The 18,055-nt window shown below is 36.8% G+C and overlaps 1 protein-coding gene across 2 annotated transcripts in view; it reads right to left on the bottom strand.

Annotated features, from left to right (window-relative positions):
* LOC139147239 (synaptotagmin-10-like) overlaps positions 1-15,926 on the bottom strand; it is a 61,737-nt gene extending 45,811 nt beyond the window's left edge. Inside the window, exon 1 of one of the 2 annotated variants that reach the window (XM_070718263.1) lies at positions 15,675-15,926. The gene's annotated coding sequence lies outside the window, so the exon portion shown is untranslated. Of the gene's footprint in view, positions 1-11,381; positions 11,578-15,674 lie in introns of those variants that run through there. The other variant, XM_070718276.1, reaches the window with a different exon arrangement.
* Between the last annotated feature and the right edge of the window lie 2,129 nt (positions 15,927-18,055).

Genomic DNA, 18,055 nt, shown 5'->3' with positions numbered 1-18,055 from the left:
TTCTTTGTTGATGGCGTGTTGATAATTGACACATGAAATCGAAAAAGCAGCATAATGAAAGCAATGCATCCCAATAGTACGGCAGTTTACTGAGAATATTATTCAAAATGCAAATTAACTTCAGCTGTTATCGACGAGAGCAACAGTTCAATCAGTTTTTGCTTGAGTTGAAGTCTTCATCTGATGTTTCTTGCCCTCTGTGATCTTTACCGAGATTCAAATCAACAACTCGTTGTAAATCAACTGGAGTTTTGAACCATACTACATCAGGGGCACTTGATGAATCTCCCTGGACGAAGTATTCAACACGAGGCCATGAACCCTATCATTAAACCAATCAACATACGCGCTCGCACGCATGCGTAGAAGCGCTTACTAGAAAAGACAATTTCAATTGTAGATGTCGGTTTTTCCCTATACTATTCGTTTTTATGTCGTTGTGTCAGTTGTCTGATTAAACCCGTAAAGTTGCATAATTATTCAGAACGAAGTTTTAAGCAAATTTACGATAAACCAGGAATACATCTACCTTCTGCCAAAAATGCACCCAAACTTCGAATATCATTATCGGTAAAGCTCATACTTCGAACAATTGTCTTTTTAATATTTGACAATTAGGAAGTTAGGGAAGTTTCGCCATACATACAAATGTTCCTTAAATATAACTTTATAAGTACCCTATATGCTATATAGGTACAAGGAAATGCCCCGCACTTTCGTTGTACCTTTAATACCATCAAGCATCACTTACATGTTTTTGCACTATCTCACGATGAAGTAGACGTTTGGGACTATACAATTTTCTATGAAACTGAAAAAAGTATGGAGGTATGTTTTTGTTCTCTTGAATGAAATACAACGTACAAGTTTTGTGTGTAAAACATGGATATTAACACCTTTTACGAAACACTTTTCTGTGTTAATTCAATGTAATACTCTTTTTCATGTAGAGTCAAAGATATAATATTCTTCGTGATTATGAATAATAAATATTATAGTTGTTATATATTTAAAGATGTATTTACTTATATCTAAAGTAATATTGAATATTGTAATACCTTATATAAATGAATACATTACACAATTTATGTGTATATATATATATATATATATATATATATATATATATAATATTTTACATATATACATATTATGTATTTTATATAATGTACATAGTTATCAAATGTAACACGGATAGACTAACAGACAGACAGACAGACAGATAGATAGATAGATAGATAGATAGATAGATAGATAGATAGATAGATAGATAGATAGATAGATAGATAGATAGATAAATAGATAGAAACAACTTTTATATTTGGGCGAAAAATTGTAGATTTTTAGGGAGTGTACGAATTTTTGTGTGCCTAAACAATGCACATTTTAATATTACTTTAATCCACGAGTGTTGTTTACATGGACCGCAAATGTGCTGCAACATGACACGTACAACTTCGGACATCAATGGACTGCCTCCTGCAAAGCTTCCACGGCAGGCTAGAGTTTCCTGTTGCCATGGATAGGCGTTATCGATTTGTTGGTAATCCGTGGAAATTACGTTTTTTGTAATGATTTTAATAATAATCTCTCGTTCCTTAATTACGTGATCGCGCACAGGAGGTGTTCATGAAGATATTTCTCACGGGAAATATCGTCTGGTACCTAGTATGGTTAATTAATTTTGTCTGTATCCAAGGTGCTCATTTCTTTATAATAGGGTATTATGATAGATTGGATATCAACCTTACCAGTAGCTCCACTATGCTATTTCAAAGAAATCGATTTTTCGATATAGGTAATAGCACAGTGCTATTCTTCGTAGAACATGATATACTGCATGTATTCTGAAAAGTACAAAAGAGTGGTATTCATGCGATGAAACCCATCTCAAGCAATCAGCATTTCTGTAAAGAGCGATACATGTGAAAGTAGTGATAGGTATAGACCTGTCAACGATATTTCAGAACAATAAGATAAAAGTTTATGAAATAGTGTACATCATTACTGTTCTATAGTTAAGACTCAGGGATTTTGTACTGTTTCATTTTTTTTGTGGACATATATCAAATCTTATCAAAAAAATAACATTACTACTAGTCATGCCATTGGGATACTACCCTAAAATTTAAATATGAGGTGAATCGAATGTAAAAAAATAGAGCAAAATATACTTCTACACTTATTTCAAAAGCACAGGTGTCCCAGTATAACATTTTTCGGTGGTTGTGGATCAGCAGTCGCTGTTTGTGCTGACTGGGACAACTGCCTACCAGCCCGTTAATCGTCTGCCATTACCGCAATGTTCGTTTGCCTTCAAGAGACCACTATATGAATTCATCAAAATTCTTCACTGTATGGGGGGATGTATTTGTGTGCGAGTCAAAAACTTGGCTTTACATGCAGGAAAAGTATAGTATATGCCAAAAACGTTTTCGCGCAACAATAGCGCCATTTCCGACAGATGTTGGTTTTCATTGTACCTGGTGCGTCAACGCCACCAAGTCTGTACACATAGGTATACAAATGTAAAATTTTATACTTTTGAATGCAGCTTTTACGGAAGTTTTGTGGCTAAAGTTGCCATCGCAAGTTGTTTAATGTCTGCCAGCACAACATATTGCATTACTGTCTCTATCTTTAGTATCTACAGCGTGAAAGTGTTTACGACAAACACGGTATCATGAAAAAGATCGGCGCTTGTGTAGTGCTTTGATCGTCAATTGATCGACCCTGTTGCATAGCCATCTGAACTTACATTGTCTGTAAAGCACTTAGCAACGCATTATGTATGTTGTGTTCCACTACATGTATGCCACCTTTATCATATATCTCGCAGGTAAAAGTGCAGAATTTATACGAAAATGTCTTTGCAAATTTACTTAGAACGCTTACAGGTTAGGCTTTGGATTTTAGTATGAATGTATTCCATTAATTCACTCGAGCCAGTATAAGGGGGAAAACACCGCCTTGTTAATTTATTTATGATTGTTTGTGCACAACTACTCGTGTCCATACACGCAGTTCATGTTTTATTCTCATCTATGTGATATCACGCGAAAAGGCGTAATTGCTATGCAACGTACGGTACTTCCCTAGAGTCATAGCTTATCTAAGTGGAGTTTACAGCATATATATCTCGATTGAATAATATGTCGTTCGAAAACCAAACTTTAAAAAATATGTCTTACTAGTATTGAAATACCATACTACGATAAGGTTGTGAGTCAGTGATGTTTGTCTGTTCGTCCATCCTCTCCTGTCTCCTAGAAACAATCCTCTCTCTCTCTCTCTCTCTCTCTCTCTCTCTCTCTCTCTCTCTCTCTCTCTCTCATGCAAATACATTCAACGGATGGTTCTGAACAAACCTTACGAAGACGAACTGTTCAAGTTTTGCCCGCAGAGTAGAAGGCAATATGTCTCAAAGTTTTCTAGCGGTTTAGGGTGTATGTGTCCGTGTTTTGGACACTCAGTAATGCAACATGCTGATCATGGTAAATCTCATTCCATCTGATACGGCAATGGTAAATATCAAAGGAAGAGTCTATTCTGACCCTCTGAAAACATCGAGTAAGTCAACAATAATTGAAGAAGGGGATCATTAAAAGCAAACTGCTGGGTGTAACATTAAATGAAATTACATTTGCCCAAAACGTAAAGGTAAAACTACTTTATCAAAGTGTCTTTTAAGGCTCTGAAACGACAGACCTTCAACAGGCAAGGTGAAAGTGTAAAATCCCCTCCAACTTACGAAACGGAAGACTTCACGTAAACAAGCTACAAGGATGGACCTAGAAAAAGAAGATTATCAGTATCCGGTGTTGAGTTCCTGTCATTACTGTACTTTACTCCTGGTGAGTGAGAATTGCCTTATCGCCTTCAAAGCCGGTCATCTCGGTAATAGCGTTTAAGATATTCGCTGTTCCGCAGTTACCAAGTAACCAAACAAGGATGAACGTGACGTCATCGCAATATCTTTTACGAAGTTGGCCGTGCTTCTTCTTTGCTTGAAGCATAAAGCGAGATAGTGTTTATTAGCGATGGAGACTGCTTTCCGCTATCTTCATACGTGAATTTGAATATGTAAATTACGGTTTATACCAGCAAGATATTGCAACAGTAATACTGTTTCGTATCTCGTTAAAATTACTTAAATTGTGTTTCCAAAGAAAAAATTATATTTTGTTAACCCTAACACATTGGCATTTTCACATTGCAATTTTTGGACTTTCATGATTAAAACAACATAGACGACCCAAAAATAACCAGAAGTTGATTTTTGATGCCATGGCTTAAACGCAGACATTTAGTTTGACCTGAGTAACAATGCCTACTCTTGATGTCTGATATGGGCAGCACGAAAGGGGTAGGTAAGTGCTCTGCAGGTATAAGGTATTGATTATCTCCATGTAAGACTCTCCAAAGGTCAACTTTAAACTTCAGAATAAAACATTGCCGTAATACTTAGCCTTCAAGTTGTATTCGCAGTTGGTTTTCAAGTTGAAGAAAATCAAAGTGACAGCCCGTCGCAGTCACGTAGAAACCTTCATAGGATACTTGCCGATCATCCGAATCGATAGTGCGGATTTCAAGATAGGAAACCACCAAGGAGACTATTTAACATTTTTTATGGACTGCCTGGCAGACCTATTGATGTGTACGGCACTTTGTTCATCTCAGCTCATTTCGGTGTTCTCCACGTATTAGCTGTTGCTATGGAAATACATTTCAGAAGCTCCAATCACTATTAAGGCAGATTGAGCTCATATGATGATGATGATGATGATGATGATAATGATGATGATGATGATGATGATGATGATGATGATGAGAGGAGGAGGAGGAGGAGAGGAGGGGGAGGAGGAGAAGGAGGAAGGGACCTACTGCTTCTACCATGACGACGATGCTGATGCTAAGGACAAAGATGTTGACATATAATAATTCTTTTGATTGTAACAAGGGAAATCCATGTATAGATTATTTACTATTTTTCCCCATTTCATGCCTCATATTTCGCTATAGCTCAGATTTCAGTCATACTGTCCCGACGAATTAAGCGCACTTGATGTTGTACTAGCTGTTCTTTTGTGTTATATCTGGAGTGCTAATCGATACGCCAAGAGTAGATTTCTCTCCGAGGGCATGCTTTCATTATAAACATTAAAGTAACCTGATTCTGTTTCTGGGAATTCAGTATATCGTGGTATGCCCTGAAGCTAACCAGGGCAGAAGTAGGCTTAACTGAACTTAGCACTTTACAATACAGGTAACAACGTGTTCCGTCTGATGGATATGTCACTGGCCATCATACAGTGTTTACTAACCAAAACGGTTTTTTAATGAATTTCTGTCGAGAATATTAATGCTTTCCCACTTGAGGCGAAATACACATATGCCTATGTGTCACTTGTAAAGATTCGTTTGAAAGTCAAAAACCTTTCATGTGCTAATAGGGTTTCATAATCTGTACATTGTACCATGAACCTTAAAGATGCCCCAAGTCGTTAGTAATTAACATGAAACCTTTTGTGTGTCCACTAATTCCCATCTTGCAATTTCTAATGCAACAGATTAGCGTCGGTTGTTTCCCTGACAAATTTTATTCTACTGACAAATGTATTTTGGAATGTTGTCCACACTAGGGTATATTACTACTTGAAATCTATATCACTGAATCAATGCAGGGACACTGCTTTTCATTAATTAATGGTAACCTAGGGAGTCATTTTTGTTGAGGATTGATTAAAAAAGTAGCTAGAAATCCGTCGAAATCTCCTGCAAGTTAATCTCGGTTCCTCATGGCTCATGCCATCGTGTTACAAATCAAGCGTTACGTTAGCGGCATCCAAACGGCAAAATGAAAAGACTTTTTCATTCTCTACAAAATAAGCTGAAGATACCGATAACCCAGCATTTTACGAATTCATGACGGTGCAGATTATATTCTAGACACAGGCATTTCAATAAGCTGTTAAATGTTTAATGTCGGACACGGTGACATGTTACAGAGAAAATATTTTGCCAGAAATGTTTAAAACGCATAGCATTACCAGGTCACTATGCGCATATTGTAACATTGAAAGGTGGTGAAAATGTGTGATTCAAGACAAGTAACCTAATCTTGTGAAAACAGATGCGAAAGCAAAATGGCATTAACACAGTATAAGTAATCATGTTACTTAAATGATATTCCGGGTTTGCAAAGAGCTGATCTGAAAGCCTAAATATCTTTGAGGAAACTTCTATATTAAAGTATATACTATTTCGAGTTTGCAAAGAGCTGAAAGACCTCAGTGTTTTTGAGGAAACTTGTATATTAAAGTACTTGTAACCCCTTAACAATAATCTACATGTACACTTTTTCAAGCACACCATATATATTACAAGACATTCACTTTTTATGCAGAGTATAATGAACTGATTGATTTTATTATTATATGGAACTAAACCCGAATACTGGATTAATGTGTGAATTACACTTGTCAAGTAACGAAAGGGTGAATTCCTTTCAACCCAGAAAGGAATGAATTGATTGAAATATAGCAGCTATTTCAGGAGCGATATCTCGAGAGGCCTATTATATTCTAACCAATTGGAAACAACGAAGTTGAGTGTATGTTTTGATATTACTACCGGGCGAAATCAAATTTCCTGCATTATATTGAATCACTGTGTTCCATAGATATTTATGTGCCCCACTTTAGCGTTTTTTGATGATTTAATCAATACGCACCTGCTATTCCCATGTGGTTTGTTTTATATGATTTCAAAGCAGGGGTCAGCATAGCGTCACTTCAAGTGGAGTGGCGGACTTGTCAATGTACAGACATTGACGCCTAATTCCACGACACACTTTGAGGGCTTTATTTACAAGATTTATCAAATTAATTTGAATCTGGCCGGTATAATTGTCGTTGGGTCGGACGTGTCGAAAGCAGTTGGCATATAAATGTATGAGGTTCCGAATCAAGAAAAACAAATAATCTGAAAAATAACATTTTACAGTCGAATTTCATTTGTCGAGTTTCACGCAATCTAATGGTTATAAGATGCTTATTAATATTAAACCTTTACCATTTCCGAAGTGATATGTAATGTCTCATGCATGTTTTGGAATTATTGTTTGTGTGTGTATATTATATATATATATATATATATATATAATATATATATATATATATATATATATATATATATATATATATATATATATATATATTTGGATAGATAACTACAAAACAATGATTCCGTTACTTGAGTTTCATGAATTTTGCAATCGTCAGACAGAAATTGGAATAAACATTTTGTGGTTTCCTAATGTCTTGGCAGAACGGTACAAACAGAAAATGACTTTAAGTAACACACACTTTTTAAATTCAACTTTACATTAAGACATAAGCAGGAAAAAAACTAAGTGTTTGAGACTATCTTTTTAGGTATTGACCTTTATCACATAGTTATACTTGAAACTCAATACAGACAACATTGAAATCAGGTCGAGTGTTATAAAATAGGTAACCCTATAAAAAACTATCATTTGGCTGCAGCTATGTGCTCTATGGGCAACAATAAGAAATGTCTTTTAAGTACAGCGACAAGCAAGGCTTGTCATTTTTATCCTCTCAAACTGTGTTCCTCTGATTTTTACGATGAAAGGGATGAAGTCTACGTTTATGTCTTGCTAACTTAGTAGAAATTGGTGTTGTTGGTAATTATACAGAAACGACCAATAAAAAGAATATCAACAATAAGAAATCGTTTAAAATTAATGTACCATAACACATTAAAAAGTGCATTCCAACCTTCCCCTGGAAGACAAATTGATTTTGCGTACCATGAAGTGGAAATCAATAAATTCTCATATGAAGGTACAATTATAGCAATTACATTCTTAACTACGGCACTATTGCAAATATAGTTCCAGATTGAAATGCCCATTAGATAGCCATGCAAAATCATTCAATAATGAGAGAGTATTTCAAGTACAAATTGACATACAATAACCGCAAAGTCACATGGATGTAAAACGTGCGACTACACTACATCTCTACCTTGACACATTATTTTAAGAGGACTCGTGAAATCAAGTATGAGCCACTGCAGTCTAATTCACGAGTCATAATAGATGTGACGATGTTGATGATCAAATCAGTTTGCATCTGTGTCTCTGTTACTATCACGAAAACTGCACGAATACCTACCTACCTACATACATACATACATACATACATACATACATACATACATACATACATACATACATTGCAGTACTAGATGGTCGCATCTTAATGGGATATGACCTCTGCGTCTCTGCGCAGGTGTGTCCAGACGTCTTTACGACTTAAAGATATGCCTACTTCAGAATCTTTGACAAGGTTGTCTTTGATGTATGGACCATTGGAAGATGATGTCAGTTGTGACAATAAACCACTGAATATTCTCAAGATGAGATCTCCTGACAAGCGAAGCTACACTATTAGTGACTAGAATTGCAGATCCCTTGCGAAGTGGCTTTTGTGTCATTTTGTACCGTCTGTGGTCTTTTTTTGAAGGATTGTTTCAAATACAACAAGACAGAGTGTCGGTAATCAAGCTATCGTCACATCTGTTTCACCACTCAGAGTCAAGAGCATTCGCTATCGGTGAATAAATCCAGCATTTCACAACGTCAAACATGAAGAATTTTTAGTTTTAATGATTATGAATATTTAAAACTCGACACATGTGGAAAGGAACTAGTGTTTTCGTCCAATGTTTAGACGTACACAATTTTGAGTAAGGGTAACTAAGGAAAAAAAGTGATCGTTTAAGTAAATATCCTCTATTTATAATTTTTTACACCTTATATCACAGTTTACATCAGCATGACGTTCAAGCAAGCTTAACGGTGACAAGAATGGAATATCCCTTTTTCCTAAAAATGTCAATCTCGAAAACATTCTCGACGAAAATAGTACCATCCAGGGGAAAGAACGTCACGCAGTTATTCTCTGACCTGTTTTTATCAAAATATTGAAAAATACGTTGAGTCATCGCTTTGAATCACCACGTTAAAATTTCTCACAGGATGTGTGGCGAGAAAAATAAAATATCTCTTTTTATCTTTATCCTCACCAAAGTGACACCATTTTCGTGCACATTTTACCTTTGGAGTCTACTCTCTACGGAGTTACAAACTTTACACTTGCATTATCTCGCTATTCTCCACGCAAGCCAATTAAATTTACGAAATCTGCGTCATTTCCAAGGACAGTCAGTGCGATGGGAATTGAAGGGCGTGAAGATTGATGTGTGTCAAAAATCATTCATATAGACAAGTTCTTACACACTCTTGACAAAAGCTAGACCACATCCTCTATATGATAGAAATCAGTGTCATTTTAATCCGCGGCAGCTTATCTTTCTTTGTATACAAAGGATGGAGACTTTGTTCTCCGTATGGTAGCAAGCGCCACGAAAGTGACAGATTTAAGCTTTTGCTAAACTTTCCCCACGTTAGATTTAAACGATCTCTTTCAGGGATGACTTTGCCGATTTTGATACCAGAGAAACACATTACGTAAAATTTACCGAAATTTGACATTAAAAATGGCCTCTGATATGTATGTTATCTGTGTAGCAACAATAAGTTTTCGATTTTGTCAAAACCAAACTGGTAAAAATCAAGCTTCATTTACTCCAGGGGTTTCAAGTTGAGTCTCAAAATACTTCAAAATGAATCATCACTATCTGCAGGCCGGCACTGGAGAAATGTAGAAATTTGGGATTACGATTTTCTGCCCCCGAGGGGTATTCTACCTTACATTTTAAAAGGTGACGTGTCAGTACAGCTAATCAATACTTCATATGATCAGGAGCAATATTCATTGCGTTTATTAATGTGTTGTTTATCATGTTACAGTGTAAATTCGACCCGTTCCTCAAACACATACTCATCGTTATTTCGATGTCTTGACGAAATATGTGTACTTAAGTCCAGCCACATATATAGCGAAGGGATAAATTGGTATAACCCTACCGTTGGAAAAAGAGAAATTCCTGTTTCAATAGAACAAGTATATAGCGACGTAAAAGCCAAGAACACAAACAGCTACCTTCCTGCGTTATTTTGCACATAAATCGTCACTTTTGCAAAATTTGTCTTATCCAAACCATTTCAGTACCGAGACATAAATTGACTAAAATAGCGAATCGATGTCACAAAAATTTCATTTTGTTTAGTTTTCTGTGAGCGCCAGATCTATACCTAATTATCATGGTGTTAGTTTTTTCTTTTCATTTTCTGCATCAACTAGGGTTTGGGGCTCAAATGATGAATGGCCGTGAATCTCCCGCCTCCCAACACGTACCGCGGGAAAAAATATCATAATAACATGTGTATCTTAGGCCTATCTGGTCGAGGTCAACCCTTAGTCGTTTTAGTCTTAAGAATTTTTTTTATAAAAATACCGAAGTGACGTCAGAATAAGACTAGACTTCTCAAGTCATGTCTATGACTTATCTGTTGTCGTACATTCGTCTTTGTTCATTGAAATGTAAAGGGAAAAACACAGACATGTGAGACAGTGTGCAACATCTGTAGTTGCTAGGTCTGGAAAATACTTATTTTGACGCTTCAGTTTTCCAAGGTAGATACAAATTGCCGCGAGAGATGTGACATTGTTATTGTTCCCATTTGAGCGCTCGAGTGATTGTTGCCATGGGAGCGGTTCACACAACGCATGAGTGATTAGATGTCTTTCGCTGAGATACAGAATAAATAGAAATTGTCAGGAACGACGAAACAATGAACTGAAAGGAATGGGGCACTGTACTGAGATTGTGTGAACTGCAAACATATCGATACAAATGTTTCTTGTTGTTGCGTCCAGTGTATGTATGTATGTATGTATGTATGTATGTATGTATGTATGTATGTATGTATGTATGTATGTATGTATGTATGTACGTACGCAGGCAGGTCAGTAGATATAGTACGTATAAATATTGTATATCAGAGCGTATTTTCATTTTTGACGGTACGTTATGTGTTTGTATTTCAGCGACAACTGGATCTACACTAAAATACTATAACATGATAAAGATGATGGAACATGATAAAGTGGTTTTGATTGATAAAACAGTCTATCGCGTCTTCCAATGTGTACTCAAAGAGAACGACACGTGATAATGATTCAAACAGGTATGTGTCACCGCGCCGCGGCTTTTGAGTCTTGCTTCTGATACATGTCATTAAGTTTTAACGTATGATGTGTAATCGGAGTGGGGAATGGTTTAGCCTGTAGAACTAGCTCTGAAAACAGAAAGACACTTTAGATTCTTCGTGAATTTTGAGTGTTGAGCCTCCTAAATGAAGTGATAGGTATATATATCTCTCTCACCTTTATCAACCAGCCGTCGATTCCGCGTGACTCTTTCAGTTCTGACGTCAAACCTTTGGAGATAAGGTTACCCAAGGTGTGTAATGCGTCCAGCAATTAGTGATATACAAGCTAATGGGAATGAGCTGTTGCAAATCTATCGATAATGTCCGTGTCTTGAACTCTCTGATACACTGTTAAGTGTCACTCACTGAACGTGAAATCATTTGTGTGACTCACAAGTTAGCAATTGTCTCCAGAGGGCGCAATGTGCGTACGCATGGATCACTGTGTCGGACCTTTAACAAAGATTGACGGCTTTACCTGCTTTCTGATTGTCACTTTTAGATTAATCGTCGCAGTAACCGAAACCATAAAATCACGTGTGTATACAATTGGAATTACAATATATTATTCTTTTTAATATTTCGCGTTATTTACGATCTAAAATAATATAAAACACCCGAGGCTGTTAAAAATTAGCATAGTGTAATTACAGCAAGCGCAATCCTGTTGCTATGGTATCGAACAAAATTAGAGCTATTCACTTTGAATTATGAACATCTGGTTAATGTTCTCAATTTCGTAATTTTGAAACACTGCACGTTGATAATCACTATTTCGAAAGATTGAAAATAGCAATTTAGTTTATCTCAAGGATTTTAATTTACATATTTTTATTTTCACTATCATCGAATTATTCGATTTGATGATTGCTGCGCCAGTACAAAGACAAACAAGCAACAAAACCTCAGAATGCAACGAACGTTTACACCACAAAGGCCATTCGGTCGTTGCTCTCTATCGACGCTAAATCTTTGACCTAATATTATTAAATAAATGTCACCGTCAAAACCTGCTGTAAATTAAATAGATGACACCAGATCATGGTGTTTAATCGACGTCTATCGAAAATATTCATCGAAATATCCGCTATTTATATGTGTAAGTATGTATGTATGTATGTATGTATGTATGTATGTATGTATGTATGTATGTATGTATATATGTATGTATGTATGTATGTATGTATGTATGTATGTATGTATGTATGTATGTATATGTATGTATGCATGTTTTTATGTATGTTTTTATATATGTTTTTTATGTATGTATGCATGTATGTATGTGCGTACATACATGTTTACGTATGTATATGAGTCTATGTACGGCCGGAGGAAGTAAGCACGGGAAGGATGGATGGATGGATGGATGGATGGATGGATGGATGATGGATAGATGGATGGATGGATGATGGATAGATGGATGGATGGAAGGATGGAAGGACGAGTTAAAGGATGGATGGGTAAATTGATTTGAGGGTGTGATATGGGTGGTTAATGGCTGCCTAAGACGTACGATCATTGGACGTTAACTAATACTGTCGATTTTAGTCGACTGATTTTTCAGCAGAATTTTATTAATCTTAAAAAGTCATCATTTTAAGATACCGTTTGAATATGCTTTACTTGAAAGGATATCAATTCCAAAAAGTATTAATGAGTCTTAGGCATGCGCAAACACTCCTGCACGGTGAAATGTAGAACTCAATGACTAAAATGAGTGTTGATAGAAAGGAAATATTACGGCTCAAAATTAAAATATTGACGGTATATCTGCAAATTACTCTCAATTGCACAGACAGTAGTTGTTCTTTAATATGGTAGTTTTAGAATGTAGTCAAAACGTATCGCGAGACACGACTATGACACGACTGTATAAGGCGTGTTACCAGTCTCTGTCATGTGAAGTATGGGTTTGCCGCTCAAATGTATGGAGTAGAGAAATAACGCACATCATTTTACCGATAGTTGAAAATCAAATTAGCCGCCATTCTCTGTGAATATAAATTTATGCGTGGCAGTCTTTTTCATTCTTAGCGGCTTCAGAAATGGGTCGCCAGGAGATGTAGACCAGCGAAGAGTGCATGACTTTGACGTGCATCTGAAGCTCACTAGACCCCAATCTGCATTGAGAAAACAATTGGGTTTTCTTTGTGGCATCCCTGGTTTTGTGTGCTAACTTGACCCCCCCCCCCCCCCCCCCCCCCCGGCTCGACTGTGAAAATTCATAGGTATATTTAATGTCGGCTTAACTTCAGTATTTATTGCCGAATTCGACCAGCAGTTTTTCAGCAGTTTCGTTGTGTCCGCTACGCGGGCGCGGTGATCGCGCAACGCATTGTACGACAGGACATTCTCAAAAAAAAACTATACTGCTACTTTTCCATTGACATTCGACTAGAAAAGGTGTAAAATGATAAGGTTTCACAAGATAACGGGGAGTTAACTTTTCGTGCATCGTACACGTCGGTATTGTTAAGACGCTCCGCGTTCCGGACAAACCCTCCGCTGTACAACGTATTCGGACATAAATGCCGGTATTTTGTGAATGACCTATTATGTTGCTCATTCCTAATTTCGGACGCATTACTTTTAACTTTTTATCTCAAAAACCAACAACGAAATATTTCAGTGGTTTAAATTATGCAAGAGGAAATTAAAGATTTGTTCCTCTCATAGGCCGCCTTTATTTTTGCTTGCCTATTTAAATTTTTAAAAGTGCTTGAAAATATTTCATAACTTCTTCTGCATTGCAAATTCTCAGTGCCTATCTTCTTACTCCAAAACATAAATTTGGTTCAGTGCTTGACCTTTGACCCAATACTTCTTGACAATATAGAAAGTATCGCCACAGTGCTCGTGTTGTCTCAGTAGATTTTGTGGTTAAAGCAAATAAAAAATACGTGTGTTTCCGGTAAGATGCTTCCGAAAATTAGGCTAGGTAGGTCGCTGATTTTTTGTTTGTTTGTTGGTTGCTTGCTTGCTTGGTTGAGTACCATTAAGCACGGCAAATTTAAATTTACTGTATTTACTCGATTTGTTTTTGAAAATATGGTCGGTCGGGTTATGAGAGACATACATTTTCATTTTGCCTTAAGACTTTATTATCAACATTTCGCGCGTATTTCCTTCCGTTGGTATCCGTGCAACGACGAACCGTATTTATCGTCGGGGAAATGTACTGTTATCTTACCGAGAAATAAATTTCATATCTCTTTCTTGTCCCCGATTGTTTTATTTATTGTATTTTATTGGTACCTACGAGTTTCATTCAGAAGAACAGCATCTACAGACCTATCGGTTGTCTAATAATTTAATACATTCTAGTCTATAGGCCTTTGATATCACTTGATGCCTATGTTACAGCCACGCAGGCTTATGTAAGATAGTGTGTCAACGGGTGCATTCATGATGGAGGCCGAGACACTTTTACCAAGTGCTTTTGAAATATGATTGGTTGTCGGGAAAAGACGAGTAAAATAAAGGTTTACAAGGAAAATGCACGGCAAAATTTTGTGAGCCTGACTCAGGCCATGATTATTCCTTTTACAGTTTGTCTTCAATAGCGGTGGTTCATACTTTGATAATAAACATAATTGTGTACAAAATAATATTTCAAAGCTCTATAAGATGTGTGTAGAATACTAGGCCATTTAAAGAATTTCTTTGTCTGCCGTCCTTGGATATTTGAAAAACCTACCAGCCAGCCAGAAAAATAATAAACACAGCAAAAACACACGTGTATAACATGAACTCATTTTATTTGGTTTCTTCTGGAAAAATAATAATTTTGTTTGTAATAGTGTTAACATGGTACTGTGTTTGTTTTCTTAATTTTATCTGAAAACCTACCAGCACGATGACGGCAAACAAAGGATTCATTTAAAGCGTCCTAGAAGCAGTTATGTGTCTGTCTACTGTCGACAGAGGAATTATAGGATTAACAAAATATCAAAAGTGCCCTTTTTGTTGCCAGCGCTTACATCGCTACTAAAATATGCTGCTGTCTGCATCGCCCTTTGTGTTCGCTGGTGATATTTACAACATGTATGTATTTACTCACCGCGTCATGTTTGCCACGTTCGCTCAGATAAGCAAAGATTGTAAGGCATTCATTTTGTTGGGCGAACAGCGGTCACGATAAAAAACACCCGGCAAGTCAAGATTTTTGTGGACCATTGTGATTCAAATCTCCGAAGCAGACAGTTCACTCCAGATTGGAATTCAACAGAATGACACTTGTTGAGCATGTAACATATGGGTCCAGTCGACCTAGTTACTGTGTCGCGCGACACAATCATAGCGTCACACACTGAAACTCTATAGCTATGATTTGCGCGCCACATCATCAGCAGAATTTCCGACAGTCTTTACCGCAGATAGCCATATTTCACACTCGTAAACATAGAAAGTGCACATCAAATATTCCTATAAGCAACAGATGATGTGTAGGTAGTTGTATCCTGCTTACCTTGGATGTTGGTACCACATACGTTGCTAGAATTGATCAATTCATGTCCCCATGCGGCATGCGGGCGGAACAGGTTGTGAAACGAATAACCGGGAGACAGCTAGGCCCTCATGTGGTCGTCTCTATGGCAACGGGAGAATTCCACATTGGGTTGCTACACTTATCAATCAGGTCGTGCTAATTTTAACATACAACACGGAGCATCAGAATACCAAACTAGCGGAAAAGTTTAGTTAACAGTGAAAACCTGCCATCAACCGGGAAGCATTGTTTTGGCATATTGATCCAAATAAATCAATACCCCTTTCATTGGTTCGTATTGTCTTTTATTGATTTTAGCACAGTTATTTTTAGATGACGCCCACTCACTGCGTATATCGTTGAGGTCGAGTGGGGGCGCTACTCGTGAATAACCTTTCAAGCGTTGGATGGAGAAATTTGTAAAAGATCTATATACGCTGTCTTGGATATGCACGAACTTTAAAAACATAATGAAGTATTTTTATGTCAATGAAATATGATAAAGCGTTTTATACATCCGAATACTCCTGTCCGATCCTAACCTGTTGCAAATTGTGACACTTTTCCATCCTATATTTAACAAAACACATATTTCCCATAGCACAATATCTGTAACTTTAATTTTTGCGAAAATGTCGTCGTTTGTCCCCAAATCTGGCATATAATTTTACACCGTTCACTGTGGTATGTCGGAATACGAAGGACCAGCCTGGGGTAAACAACATATTCTGTACACTATACAATGCTATAATGGACAATTATATCATACCAGTATATTGATGATGCAAATACTGCGATCTGATTGGTCGCGATGTGAAAATAACGGCGCTATATTCGCAATATAGCACGGTTGGAAAAGGCACGAGCTCTCAGGTAGAAATAATCTCACTTTGACGTTTCACGACAGACTTTCAATTTAATATTATTTTATAAAAGCAATACATCCTTCAACTACGGGTATACCACTCTATTTTGATCAGTTCACCCCATTTATGCACTCACTAATGCTCGTGCACATATGTCCGAATCGTTATCTGGTCAAAATCTCGTGGTATGCAATCGCTGGGCGTGGTTTCTCTCTGAACTATATGTTAGTCTGGACTACTTAAGGTTCTGTTGTCGACAAGAACATTGGAGCTTCCACACACAGACAAGTAAAACGTCAAGCGTATTGACATACTTAACTTTAGGAGTAGTGGATGACGAAGTGTATTTTAAAAAATGAATAATACACAGAACGCTTCAGCAAAAAAGCGTTAGGTCAGCCAATCCTTCATAGAATTTTTAAACCATCGTTAAAGTTTATAATTGTTCTTCATCAAGTGTTCATGTGCAAACAGAAAATACTAGTAAATATTCATAGATTGCTTCAAGTGCTCAGAGATTCCGGGCTAGTACTAGTTTTAATCCTCCAAATACTTTTTCATTTTGAGACATTGTAGAAACTTATTTCCTATAGCTTTCCCATCCTTTGTATTTTATCACCCTGACTAGAAGAAGTAGTGTTCTTTGAGTAAGTATCGTAAATTATATTTTTGAAAGTAAGAAATAACGTAGACATCCAAAGTGCTCTGGAAAGGGAAAGAAAGCATGGATAGCCGGTGAGAAATCGCAGCGCCCTCATCGTCATGTACAGTAAGAGGGGCACTCCGGCAATGCTACTTTTTTCGTATTTTTGTCTCTCTGATTCAGATACTAGGGTAAAATTGCCATTTTACACATCACGCAATTTTGTAAACGAATAAATCAACCTTCCTGATGTTGCTGGCGCTATCACAACGTCCTTCTCAGCTCACAGTCCCCCACTACGCATTCGCTCTCATGACAGAAACATCAAGAAAGACAATCATGCAGCTGGAATTGCTACATCGTAAAGATCAAAGGTCACGATTGTAATTTTCAACTGGATGTTTGTAATAGAGAAACCTTACAGAAATAGCTGCACATTAAGTAGTCGTGGGTGCGACAGAGTCTCATACACGAACCTCATGAAGTAATTGGCCACACTGAGTAGTAATTATCCACAGTATTTGTTCACTTGGATCGTAAGGTGTCTTCAATGTATGTTTGTACTATTATTGTTGCTATCACATGCGTATAATCGACATTTTCGATATTTCACATGATCAGTATGAATTATGATACGTTGAATTGGTCAAATTTGGGCTTCGTGAAGAACTTATTTGTTGGGATGGATTTTATATAGTTGTTGCATTCTTTCAAAAATGAAATAATAATTATAAAACGTGATAGCGTAACGCTGACGTTCAGAGGTAAGTGACACCAGTAACTATTTAAATTGTTGTAATCTGGAAACTCTTTGGCTGAAGAGAGTTAAACACAGAGCTGTCCTATACACA

Source organism: Ptychodera flava, chromosome 2, assembly GCF_041260155.1.
Source record: "Ptychodera flava strain L36383 chromosome 2, AS_Pfla_20210202, whole genome shotgun sequence".
Taxonomy (NCBI): domain Eukaryota; kingdom Metazoa; phylum Hemichordata; class Enteropneusta; family Ptychoderidae; genus Ptychodera; species Ptychodera flava.
The sequence above is the reverse complement of the archived record's forward strand: the minus strand, read 5'-3'. Positions and strand labels throughout refer to the sequence as shown.